The 14,280-nt window shown below is 40.1% G+C and overlaps 1 protein-coding gene across 1 annotated transcript in view; it reads right to left on the bottom strand.

Annotated features, from left to right (window-relative positions):
* Positions 1–14,280, bottom strand: part of PKD2L1 (polycystin 2 like 1, transient receptor potential cation channel) — a 35,700-nt gene that overhangs the window by 15,472 nt on the left and 5,948 nt on the right. The gene's annotated exons all lie outside the window — the stretch shown is intronic.

Below are 14,280 nucleotides of genomic sequence, written 5' to 3'. Positions count from 1 at the left end.
AAATAATAATAACCTCCATTACTGACACATTATGCACTGGGCTTTGCACACACTGTCTCCCATAAGCCTAAAAAAACCTCAGAAAGTAGGAACTACCATCTGCATTTTATGCTGTTAAATAACTTGTCCAAAGATCATACAGCAAGTGAGTAGAACTTCTATTCAAACCCAGGTCTGCCTTACTCCAAAGACCATGAATTTAGCCATCACTCTACATTACACTAATATATCCTCTACCACTCAAATCCTTCTGATTAGGGACTCTAACTCTCCTTCCAAAAATCAAGCCAAATGTTTAGTATTTTGCAAGTTTATAAGGTGCCCTTATAAGAAAACTCTATTTAAAGAGTCCAATATCTGAGTTAGGAGGTGAATTGCAAAAAGCTATTAGTAAACTCAAAACATCACCATCTTAAAAGAAGCTCCAAAGTCCTTCATTCTAGTATAAACAATAACAGATAATTGTATATAAATCTGTATGAAGAGTCATACTTGGACATAGGTGAGCCCAAAGAAGGAAAAACTCACATGTACAAAAATGTTACCTGGGTTATTTATAGTGTCAAAAGATTGTAAACAACTTAAATATCCTACAAAGAGGCAATATTGAAGTAAACTATGATATGATCGAGTCACTCCACAACAATGGAGTGTTACAAAGCCATTGAAATGGTAATAAACATAGAATGCAAAATTGTTTCTTTGTCATCATGACAATTAAATACTTTACAAAAATACTAGGTATGTAAAAACTTGAAGGAAAAATGGACTTTTCAATGAATGAGTAGTGCAATAGGTGGATTTTATTTCTCTTCATTCCCATGGAGTTCAATTAATGCTATAATAATAATGCAATATAAAAATCATAAAATTATTTTTAAAAATCTTTCCTCCTATTTGTTTCCAAGTCATAGGTTAAAATTTCCAGGTGCTGGATGCTGTACTAGACTTTGTGACTGCTTCCTTAAGATCTTCTCTTGGTTAATACCATGATTTTATTTGAGATATCACACCTCTATGGATCATCTCATGAATGTTGCTAGAAGCTGAATTCAACCCTGGCTCTTAGATTTGGGCGGGAAGCTTAGACCTAAACTAATCCATGAATACCCCTTCCTTGGCCCCATTACAGGTTAAGGGATGAGCATGTAACACATTTCAGGTCAAGAAATCACAAAGAGGGGCACCTTGGTGGCTCGGTTGAGCAGCCAACTCTGGATTTCAACTCGAAGTCATGATCTCATGGTTCATGGGATCAAGCCCCACGTTGGGCTCTGTGATGACAGCATGGAGCCTGCTTGGGATTCTCTCTCTCATTCTCTCTCTCTGCTCCTCCCCCCACTTGGCTCTCTCTCTCAAAATAAATAAATAAACTTAAAAAAAAAGGAGTCATGAAGAGAGACTTCTGGAGTCTTTTATAAGACCTTCTCTCTTATAATAGATATGAATGAGAAAGTCCCAGAGGATTCGGCCCTAAGATGAATCTGTGCAGCTGGCAGAATTGAATAATAGAAATAGACAGGTCTTTGATGATTAAGTCACTGGATGGGTCATCCTTGAACCCTACCCTCCTTTGGACTTTCATTACCTAGACAATAAATCCCATATGGTTTAAGCCAGTTTCGCTGCATTTTATTCCCTTGTAATGTGATCCTTACTTATGTGGAAACGATGACATTTTCAAAAAGATGGCATTATTTCCAAGAAAATAGAGGTAGAAAGGCTTCTGCTACTGTTGGAACATCTCTGGAGAGCAGCCAATGACTTTAGCTTATTCGTGCCAAATCTACATTAATTAAAATACATTAATCACCCTGTATTAAAGGAGGCTTACTGACTAAACCGACTGATGATGATATTCTAGGAACATACCTACAATTAATTCCTCAAGGCTCTCCAAGCTTTATTTCTGGGTAAATCTAGGTCTCCAGAATACAATAAAAATTTACACACACATATGTGTGTGTATGTATAAGCATATATATATGGATATATATGCCTATATGCATATACATACACAAATGTGTACATATGTCTGTATAGTATATCGCTACTCCTAAAAATTATGTAAGAATGAGAATTTAATATGGATTTTAAAGGAGGCAGATATAAAAGACAGCCAAAAGAAGAGTAGCTTCAGTCTTTAACATTGCTTTTATCCATTATGATATTCCATGTCTCATATAAAACCCAACAAAGCCAGTTGTTCCCAGAACTAGGGTCTCCTTATTAACTGGTGTGCTTTTTCTTACCAGTGAGAACTGCGCAGCCTGTTTATGTTTTCTTCTTGCTTTGGGTGCCAGGAATCTCAGGCTTTGTTCTTATTTGCAGTACTTTTGTTCATCTTAAGTTTTCTGGTACAAGGTGTCTTCCCCCCCATGTTTTCCCATTTCTTTTGCCAAGTTTTTAAATTATAGTTCTAGGGGCACCTGGGTGGCTCAGTCAGTTAAGCGTCCGACTTCGGCTCAGGTCATGATCTCACGGTTCGTGAGTTCGAGCCCCGCGTCAGGCTCTGTGCTGACAGCTCAGAGCCTGGAGCCCATTTCAGATTCTGTAATCTTCTCTCTCTGCCCCTCCCCTGTTCATGCTCTGTCTCTCTGTCTCAAAAATAAATAAACGTTAAAAAAATTTTTTAAAAAAAATTATAGTTCTAATTGGCTATATTTTATTGCATCTGTGCTTTTGAGAAACTGTGTATTTATTTATTTTGAGAGAGGCAGAGAGAGTGCAAGTGGGAGAGGGGCAGAGAGAAAGGGAGAGAGAGAATCCTAAGCAGGCTCCACACCATCAGTGCAGAGCCCAACGAAGGGCTCAATCCCACAACCATGAGATCATGACTGAGCCGAAATCAAGAGCTGGATGCTTAACTGACTGAGACACCCAGGCACTCCTGTATCCTGTGCTTTTTAATGTAAGCTGGCTCATGTGCCTTTGAGCTGGCTCAGGTGCCTTTAATGTAAGCTGGCTTACATTACAGGTGGGGCATAATATATTATTATTATTAAAGAAGCATAACTGTAATAATTATTAATCACCACCATCATCATGAGCTTGGGTAATAACCTGATTTTATCCATTCCAATATTTAAATTTTTTTTTTTTAACGTTTATTTTATTTTTGGGACAGAGAGAGACAGAGCATGAATGGGGGAGGGGCAGAGAGAGAGGGAGACACAGAATCCGAAGCAGGCTCCAGGCTCCGAGCCATCAGCCCAGAGCCTGACGCGGGGCTCGAACTCACGGACCGCGAGATCGTGACCTGGCTGAAGTCGGACGCTTAACCGACTGCGCCACCCAGGCGCCCCTCCATTCCAATATTTATAGTAGAGACTGAGTATTAAGTCCTCTCTTTTGAACTGCTGGAAGACCTTCCCAGCTCAGAGCAGTAACAAGAAGTCAGCAGTTTCTTTGTGTGCCTAGCTCCCCAGGTGATTGCCATCTAGGCCATCATATGCTACTGAGCTCCTTCCTTGGTCCTAATTACTATTTAATGGAACTTAGCTGTTATTTTCTAGCAGCCCTCTCCTTGGGCAGGAGAGTGCCAACTAAATGACAAAGAACCTTGAAAAGCTGGGGTGCTTCTGCCAGCGAGTGTATAATTATAATTCCTTTATATTTCAATACTACTCCTCTGTTGGAAACTCTGTGCCTTCAAGTTTTTGAAACTCAAAAGACAACTACTCCTTCCTAACCTGGATAGCTGTGAGGAAAAGCAAGGATTTTTTCTAGCGATCTGGAGGTCTCTTCCCTCCACCCAAAACCCAGCCCTGACAGTCATTGTGCGGATAGAACTTCCACTGTTCCATCAATCTTCCAATTGTTGAAGGGTTGGAAGTTCCTTGGGCTTTACCAATTCTAAAAATTTACCCTGTGGTTACTTGGATGGCCTCTTCCTGAGCCCCTCTTATCACCGGGATTGCTGAGAAGCTCTCTGAAACATCTCTACCTATTTCTTAGCACACTGGAGCCAGTTTGGCTTTGGTCATATAATTTGAGAGGGAGGGAAGTTTGTTTTATGCTAACTCCTCCAGGGTGATTCTTCTTTCTTGTGAAATAAAATAAAGAACCCTGAAACTGTCACTTCTTATGCCTCTGCAACAGTCTCTGATAATAATTTCACAATAGTTTAGTGAAATACTTTAATACCCACTCATGGTGGAAAACTATCAGGCCTCATCAGCCTCCCTGGTGATTTTGTATCAGGGAGGTTATAAGTGCCTTGGTTTCTCTGGGTTCCATTAATTGTTGCCACTCCCATGTCAAATTATGGGCAAGAGTTCTCCCCCTATTTGGCATAGGCTACTAGTCATTTCTCAATACCTTTCCTCCCCTTCTTACATGATCATGTAATTTTATCTAGAAGCACATGGCTCCCATCTAAATACCACATTACCCAGCCTCCCTTGCAGCTAGTTATGGTGCCTGAACAAGTTCTGGTCAGTGGAATGTGAGTGCAGTAGTAGGCTTCCACTTACAACTTCCGGCTCATGTCCTTAAAAGGATGGAATGTACTTTCCTTTTCTACTTTCCTACTTCCTGACAGCTGTAATATGCACATAAGAGCAGGAGCTGGAGCATGAGGTAGAAGGCATACGTTGGAAATGGCAATGCAGTGAGGTAGAAGCAACCTGGGCTCCACGTGACTGTGGAGCCCCATATTAGTCCAGGGCTTCTCATACCTCAGAATGTTACGAGAGAGAGAAATAAACTCCTGTGAATGTTTCATATGAATACCTCCACGTCAGATGGGTACTTTGGAATAGGAATTTTTCTAGGAAAATTACGGAAAAAGAGTTGAAGTCAACAAACTGACAACACAAAATTCCGATGTTAAGAAAAGTCAAATCTAATCACAGATCTCTTAGTTAAAACTATTTACTGAGTATATAAAATCCTTTTCCTTTTCTCAGTAGGAAGTGCCCTGTTAAGAAATCCTCTTAGAAAAAAAGAAAAAGAAAAAAGAAATCCTCGTTTCCTGAGGGGCTCAGGAAAGACGTGGGTGCCTGGATGGCTCAGTCAGTTGAGCATCTGACTTTGATTTCAGCTCAGGTCATGATCTCATGGTCATGGGACCAAGCCCCACATTGGGTTCTGTGCTGACAACGTGGAGCCTGCTTGGGATTCTCTCTCTCCCTTGCTCCCTGCCCCTCCCTTGCTCATGTACCTCTCTCTCTCTCTCTCTCTCTCCAAATAAATAATTAACTTGAAAAAAAGAAGAAATCCTCTTATTGTCGCTGTTCTTCTTGGGCAATTCCTCCTTCTATTCACACGTTCTAATGAACTCTATTAGGTCATTTATATAAAGTTGGATTCCAAATGTCTCATGTTTCTTAAAATGGACAGTAGGCAGAAGAAAGTTGCGACCTAGAAATGAGGGAAGGGTTAAATCCTCAGAGCATTCTCTAGAGGATTATATAAAATGAGTGCATTTCACTAAAATTCAAATATAAGCGCCTGGAAAATGGCTGAAATGATATATACCAAACTATTTACAGTGTTTAATAATAGTGGCCTTTAACATTTTCCATATTATTTGACTTTTGTTTTTAACAAAGAACTATGTATTAGTTAAACTTTTAATAAAGATATTCCCAGGGTTTTGGGGGGCAAGGGGTAGAATTCTTTTGGAATGGAATGAGGAGAAACACTGTTTTATATTTTCCTTTCATTGCCCTTCCAGACTCTGACTCTGGCAAAGCTCTTGCATATTCATAGCCTGAGGCCTCAGTTGGCTCTTGCTCCCACCCCTGCCTACTCCAGGCTGAGAGCCAGTAATGTTAAAACAAAACAACAGCAACACACACACACACACACAAATGGCAATGACTGGGTTTCCTCAGACTTGAATAGTTGCTTGCTTCTGAGACCTGCGAGAGTTCCCAGGTCTCTCTGAACCTTCTGTCCACCTTGCTGTCACCCTGGAGCACCTCTCTATCCGTGTGTCACTGTCGGTTTATGTGTTGGCTTCCCTTGCTCCCTGAAGGCAGAGGGTGTATCTCATGTATCTGAAAGCCTTTAATAGTTGACCGAGGTAATAGGACTTCATAAATATTTGAAAGAATGAATGTGTGAATAGCCAGGATCTTGTCCTTAGTTTGAATGTTTTGCTAACAAGCTCTCAATGTTTCATTTGTTGAACACTCCATGCTGAGAAACAATATGATTTGACTAGCTGAGACTCATTCTCTAAACAAGTGGTTGTCAAACATTTTGTTCTCAGGACACTTTTGTGACGCCTAAAAATTATTAGGAACTCAAAAAGGTTTTAATTTGGGTTGTATCTAACAATAATTACCTTACAGAAATTAAAACTGAGGAAAAATTTAAGCATTTACAATAATGATTCATTTTTAAACAATAACAAACCCAATATACATAAACATAGACAACATATTTTTATGAAAAGCAATTATTTTCTAAAACAAAACAAATAAATTTGGTGAGGAAAATGGGATTGTTTAACCCTTTTGCAAGCCTGTTTAATGTCCATCTTTAAAGAACACTGCTGGATTCTCACATCTGCTTCAGAATTCAACATGTTGTTGTATGTTGTTTGGTTGAAATATATTTGAAGAGGGGCGCCTGGGTGGCTCAGTTGGTTAAGCTACCGACTTCGGCTCAGGTCACGATCTCGCAGTTTGTGAGTTTGAGCCCTGCATCAGGCTCTGTGCTGACAGCTCAGAGCCCGGAGCCTGCTTCAAATTCTGTGTCTCCCCCTCTCTCTACCCTTCCCCTGCTCATGCTCTGTGTCTCTCTGTCTCTCAATAATAAATGTGAAAGAAAAAAAAATTAAAAAAAAGAAACATATATGAAGAAAATATGACCTCTCTCAGACATGTAATTTGGTAAGGGAGGACCTCACAAACCCCCTGAAAGGGTCTCAGGAGGCCCCAGGGTCCTTGGAGCACAACTTTGACAATATTGCCCTTTGCCTTTTATCTGTGACTAGAACCTCCACACAGGTCTAACGATCTACTTGAACTTAAAATCATAGACTTACTGTTGCCACCACCGAATAGCATAAGGAAATTATTAGCAGCGTTATTATAATCCCTTACCTGTGTACCATGTTTCATTGTTTTCAAAGCATTTTCTCATGCAATACCTCCCAACAGCTTGTCAGACATGGTCTAACTATCCCACTTTGCCCACGAGCAGTTTTCCTATTGTTAAATATCAAAATTCCGTCAAGTAAATTTTAAAGATCTAATTGGCTTTATTAATTGATCTGTGAATCAGGCAGCGTCCCATCTAGCAAGTAGAGGGGAGCTCCAAAGGGCTGCAGAAAAGGAAAGGTTTTTAAAAAAAATTTTTTTTTAACGTTTATTTATTTTTGAGACAGAGAGAGACAGAGCATGAACGGGGGAGGGGCAAAGAGAGAGGGAGACACAGAATCGGAAGCAGGCTCCAGGCTCTGATGCGGGGCTCGAACTCACGGACCGCGAGATCGTGACCTGAGCTGAAGTCGGACGCTTAACCGACTGCGCCACTCAGGTGCCCCAAGGAAAGGTTTTTAAAGAGGGAGTGGAAAAAGGAAATTATTAGCAAAGAAGCCATTGGTTTAGGCAAGATCGCCCTTCTATGCGGGACAGAAGGGACCTATCAGTAAATTTCCTAGTGTTGGCCAGGCAATTCCCATGGCAACTGGTTAAAGATTACATTTTTGGGAGGTTGAAACTGCAATTGGGTCAGGTAGTAAGTCTTCATTTACTGACGTGGGGCCTTAACCTAAGTGACACCATTTGGGTCCTGTGGCTTTCTTTTTAACACTATGAATCATGAAATTCAAATTTATATGGTCTGCTCAGGGTCATTCAATTGGCAAGAGGCAGAGTCAATACTCAGACTCATGCTTTATGAATGAGAGCTACATGTTCTTTCTCTGGCTACTCACACCAGCAGTGCCCCAAACTGAGCTCATCTATAAAACTCTAGAATAGCTAGATTTTATCAGCTACTGCTGCCTGCTCTTTGTACTTGATCAAAGTATAGTTGTAGGTAAAAAGCCTTTCCCTGATTCCAAGAACTGGCACTTAAATGTACTACTGTATTCCTAGAGACCAGTGACAGCCTCATGAAGGGGAAAACTAAATGACAGGTTATCATCTAGCATTGGACAACAAGATATGTCCAGGCTCACCAGTCTTGTAACAGCGATCCAGGCCCTCAGAATTCTGGGGCACCAGGGAATTCTACTACGGTAAATATAGGCCAAAGTGTGCTAGTGGGCCTAAATCCCTATTATTTAGCTAGAGCTGGCTCAGATCACTTCACCCTAGTACCAGAAGGACTTTGTAACTTTCTGTGTCTGGGTGGGCCATAGGTAACTGAGCATGCTAGGAAAAGCATGAAATCATGCTTTTCATGATTTCATGATTTCATGCTTTTCCTAGCCATGGCCAAACTTGATCCCCAGCAACTGTTTCTAGAGGGCCTAGTCTTTCCGATCCTTCATAAGCATTATCCTGATGCCTTCTCAGGCTTTTCTCAGATCTCAGGCTTCCAGTGGGTTAAACTTTACATTTCAATTATTTCCTAACTTATAAATGAAATAAACTGGTATTTATTAAAAGCCTACTATATGCCAGGCACTGTTCTATTTGTACTTACTTCTTTTCCACCAATCTTACAGAGGTGGTCATTACCATCATCTGATATGTAAAGAAATCAGGGTTTCCAGGGATTTATGTATCTTGAACTATCTTGCTAAAGGCAATGGCTAATAACTGGTTGTACTGTCATTTGAACCATGTCGTCTTATTCCAGGTCCCATGCTCTTCCCATCACCATCATACCTTCACTAACGTCATGATTCTATGTGACCAATTATCTTCTTCCATCCTTACAGTCACATAGGGTATAAGAGCTCACCCACAGACATTTCCTGAACCTCCAATATGTTTCTGTTCCTTTCCTTGCCAATTCTAGGAATGTCCAGTCAAGAAAGACATTTTCTACGGACGTTCCTCAAAAAATTAAAACTAGAACTACCAGGGGAGCCTGGATGGCTCAGTCAGTTAAGCGTCTAACTTCAGCTCAGGTCATGATCTCACGGTTCCTGAGTTCAAGCCCCGCATCGGGCTCTGTGCTGACAGCTCAGAGCCTGGAACCTGCTTTGGATTCTGTGTCTCCCTCTCTCTCTGCCTCTCTCCTGCCCATGCTCTGTTTCTCAAAAATTAATAAGTGTTAAAAAAAATTAAAAAAGAAAACCTAGAATTACCATATGGTCCAGCAATTCCACTTCTGGGTATTTATCTTAAGAAAATGATATCACTATCTCAAACAGATATCTGCACCCCTATGCTCCTTGCAGCTTTATTTACAATAGCCAAGATATGGAAACAACCTAAGTGTCCATTGACAGATGAATGGACAAAGAAAATACAGTACATATGTACAATGAAATATTATTCAGCCACCAAAAAAGGAAATCCTGCTGTTTGCAACATAATGGATGGACATTAAGGACATTATACTAAGTGAAGTAAGTCAGACAGAGAAAAACAAATGCTGTATGATGTCACTTATATGTGGAGTCTAAAACAAAAATCAGAAACAAAACCCAACAAACTCATAGATACAGAGAATAAATTGGTGGTTGTCAGATACAGGGGGATGAGAGGGGAAGTGGAATCAGTGAAGGTGGTCAAAAGTACAAACTTCCAATTATAAGATTAATAAGTCCAGCATGATGACTATAGTTAACAATACGGTATTGTATATTTGAAGGTTGCTAAGAGATTAAATCTTAAAAATCCTCATTATAAGAAAAAAAGTAACTATGGTGACGAGTGTTAACTAAACTAATTTGGAGATCATTTCCCAATACATACATATATGAAATCATGTTTTACACCTAAAATGAATGCAATGTTGTATGTTAATTATATCTCAATAAAGCAAAAAAGAAGGACATCTTCTTCCTAGCCTCCAAATTTACTTCAACTTCTCCTGTTAATGCAGGATTCTACCAATCTATGAACAGATCCTTGAGATCCACTCAAAAAAGGCAGAGTGAACAGAGATAGGCATTTCCTTACAACCATTGATGAATAAAGAGCATCCAGTTGCCATTAGTTGGTGTGGAGGCACAAGTCACCAAAGATTGAGGGTCTGTGCCCTCCTCCCCAACTGCATGGTGACCAGACCCAGCCGTGTCCTGTCTCAGAGCCGCTCCTATACAGGGCCAGTCCCAGGTGCACCTTTGAGATAACAATACTGTCTCCTAAAACAAACAGCCATTGTTTTCATACAAAGACCTTCAATGTTTCCTCCAACAACAAAAGGCTACAGCCATCCTGCCAAGAAGACAAAGCGCTGGAAGCCCTTTCATAAATATCAGGATGGTGGGAGGGGAGGAGTGGAGGCAAGAAGATCATTCTCCAGCATTTTCTATGTAGAGGAATAGGACAAAATCCACCCATCAGGGACTGTTCTGAATTACTGATCGTTCCTGAACTATTCATAATGACAATAATAACGGTTTCCTAATCTGTGAAATGGAAGTAATATCTATTCCTTACAGGATTGTTGTCAAGACCAAATGAGATAATAGGCATAAAAGCTCTTTGTAAGACTTAAAAGGCTGCCCAACTGATAGGGTTATTGTGGGAAGACTGATGTTTCACCCACACTGCCTGCATAAAAAAGATAGCTCTATTTTAGCTGATGAAACTCCTAATAGCTCTGGTATCTAGCGCCACCCAGGTCCTAGAATAAAGCATATGGGAAAAGGAATGTGGTCAGTATGGCTGCCCACCATAGTTTATGAGGACCTGTCCCAGGCCAAAGTAGGCTATTTTTCCTAGCCCCAGGAACCCAAATCCTGGAAATGAGCCTCCTGGTGGTTGGTCCCTCACCTAGGGTCTAATGTGCCAAACTTCACCCCCCATCCCCTCTCTTGTCCCTCTTAAAACATGCCTTCCTTAAACAATTTACACAAAAGTAGATACACATAATAAATTAAAGCTTGAGAAAACTGTCCATCCTCACTGATAATCAAAGGCAAATTAAGGCAAATTGTACCATGTTATGCCTACTTAATAACAAAAATTACAAATGAGAATATCCAATGTTGGTGAGATTGTGACAAAATTGGTCTGATCTCACAGTACTAGTGGCATCATAAATTTGTATGATCCCTTACAAAGGCAAAAATAACACCACATAGCAAGTATTAAGAAGGTATTCCTATCTTTTGGCCTAGTAATCTCCCTCCCTGGAAATTCCAAAGGAAATAATTTAACAAAAATGGCAAAAAGTACCAAGTATACATACATTTACCTATAGTTGGCAAATACTGAGGCAACAAGAGAAGTATTATAGTTAATTGTGATGTGACTGTAGTCATTAAAATGAAAATATAAAAACTGCTTACGAACATGAAGAAGTATTTAAGATCCAATTGTAAGTGAAGGGAATCATATGATACAACTAGGTAAAATATGTAAGTATGTGGATAAGGACTGGTGATAAGTGACAATATCTATGGGGTTGTGGTGGTCAATTATAGGTGACCTATATTTCAAATGTTCTTTAATGTTTTTATATCATTTTTAAAATACAACAGTAAAAAGAAAGAAAAATAACGAGCTGGTAGAATTCTCTCAAAATTATGCTTCTCCTAAGGTAGGATAGGTAGTTGTCCTTGCTAAGATGTTCATGGGTGTTAATAAATTAATGTGTAACACATTGACATGCAGAGAGGCCGTAGCAGATTCTAGTTAAAAGTCTCAATAACTGAATGAAGCCAACAGTCACTGAATTGGATCCCTGCTTCTGCCACTTAGTTGCTGTATGGCCCTGGGCAAGCTATTTCACATATCTAAACCTTTCTGGATTTATAAAATGGGAGTGATGACAGAACCAATATCCTAGAATCACTGTGAGTAGTCAACAAGATAATGTATATAGCGTAGTGCTTTCATTCAGTAAAAGGTTGGTGTGTGTGCTGTTAATAACAACAAGGATGTGGTTGTAGTGATAAACCGAGGTCTTCTGGAGAAAATGTCTTAACTTAAATGGTGCTGTTCAAATGATATTAGCCCTATATGCCTATCTGTGAAGCCAACCACAAACCAAATAGACCTTACTTTTTTAGAGCAGGTTTAGGTTCAAAGCAAAACTGAGTGGAAGATACAGAGATTTCCCATATACCTTTGCCTCCACATATGGACAGACTCCCCCATTATCAAAATCATCCATCAGAGTGGTACATTTATTACAATCGATGACTCTACATCGACACATCATTATTCAAAGTCCATACTTTACATCAGTGTTCACTCTTGGTGTTGTATATTATATGGGTTTGGACAAATGTATAATGACAGGTATCTATTATAATATCATCATACAGAGTAGTTTCACTGCCTTAAAAATTCTCTGCACACCACCTACTCATCTCTCTCACCTCTCGGATCCCTGGAAACCACTGATCCTTTTACTATCTCCATAGCTTTACCTTTCTCAGAACATCATACAGTTAGAATCATACAATATGTAGCCTTTTCAGATTTGCTTCTTTCTTGAGAGGTATTTTTTTTATAACCACTCTAGAGGACCAAGTGAGTATATTGAAATTCCACTAGATGATACAAAGATAATTACTATCAGTGATTGGGTTAGATTATTTATATATGTTATCTCCATAAGACAAATAGTATTATCCTTGTTCTAGCAACAAGAAAGTGCCCAAAGTTATAAAACCAGTAAGTGCCAGAGCTGGTATTTGAATCCAGTTTGTCTGCTCCAACCTTCATATCTTTCCATTATGCCACAGTATTGACCCTAATACCAAATATGGGTCCTGGAACATCTGAATCCATAGGAACTGACAGGGAAAAGCACACTGATAAAGGTGGATTTCCAAACACATGTCATTGAAGCTCTTGGAAGACAGCATCCTAATAGAACAACACAATAGCCACCCTGAAATAGACCTGCCTAGCTGTAGACTGGGTTTCCCCATGAAACAGTGAAATCCCCATGGATATTTCCCAGGATGGGGCTAGTTGGCCACCTGACAGAGCACCACAGGAGGAATCATAGAGAAGGGATTTCTGTGTCCTTGAACTGGACAACCTCTAAATCTGGCTGCTCAGGGACTCTGCACTTATTGGACTGAGTTTATGACTCAGACTTTGGCAAGTCACAGACCATTTAGCATTCACCAGTGCATTAAAATGCCCCTAAATATTCTCAGTGGGCTTCCAGAAACCCAACTTCAACCCCCTTCGGTTCCATACACAGGAGCCAGAAATGGTTCACTATAACTCTGGGGAGCTAGGAACCTCCCAATCTTGCTCCAGAGGCTAATCTGGAAATAGAGACATTTATATAGAAAGGCTCTCCCTGCGGGTTTCAGCTGCTATCATGGGATCTGAAAAAGGAGAGGACACTCCTTCCTAGCAGATGGTTAAGACAAAAAATCAATATGTCAACAAATGAATTTCTGATGGTCACTTGCTGAAAGGAATCAAATGGCCCCCACAGAATGTACACTTGGTCGACTGTTGTTTCCCGCACACACTGTCTCCTTTCACTCTGTGCTGATGACCCATGGTAAACACTCAGAACTGCCCCTTCTATTCCCACAGAGTAAGTCCCAACAGAGTGCAAGCAGAGAAAGTGCTTTCTGCTCAGTTTTCCCACAGGGCTCACATAAATGTAGTTGGCTCTAAGATGATGACATTTTCCATCTACACTTATGTTTTCAGACACTTTCAAAAGATTCGTGCATCCTAAAAAGAACAGAGCTTTCTGTGGGGTATAAGGTCATGCAATAATGGAGGCACCTTAGTTGTAGGGTCCAAACTTCAGTTTAATTAACACACACGTACACACACAACTCCACGAAACTAGCTAAAATTCACTTGTGCAAGTTTTGGAAGAAGCCATTGGCTATGTACAAAGCATCCCATCTATAGGCCTTATACCATCTATTTGGTGCACCTTTGTTATTATCTATAATTATTTGACTCTATCCTTTCATGGCTCGGTGTTTCATCCTTTCACTGGGTTCTTTCAACTTAGATACCAAACCTTCCCAGTTTGGGAAGTTCCCAGAACTTCAGATAAGCTTGCTTCAATGTCTGTGGCATGGTGGTCTCTCACATGGGAGAATCTTAGCTGTATTGACCACCATACCACTTGCATCTTTAACCCTTTTATCAGGAATCTGAGCTCCAAGGCCTGCTGAACCTTTTTCCTTCTGCCTCTAAAGAAACAGGGATCAGACATAGCATAATAACCATGTAAAACCCACCAAACTATTTTTGT

The sequence above is a fragment of the Lynx canadensis genome, chromosome D2 (genome assembly GCF_007474595.2).
Source record: "Lynx canadensis isolate LIC74 chromosome D2, mLynCan4.pri.v2, whole genome shotgun sequence".
NCBI classification, from domain to species: domain Eukaryota; kingdom Metazoa; phylum Chordata; class Mammalia; order Carnivora; family Felidae; genus Lynx; species Lynx canadensis.
The sequence above is the reverse complement of the archived record's forward strand: the minus strand, read 5'-3'. Positions and strand labels throughout refer to the sequence as shown.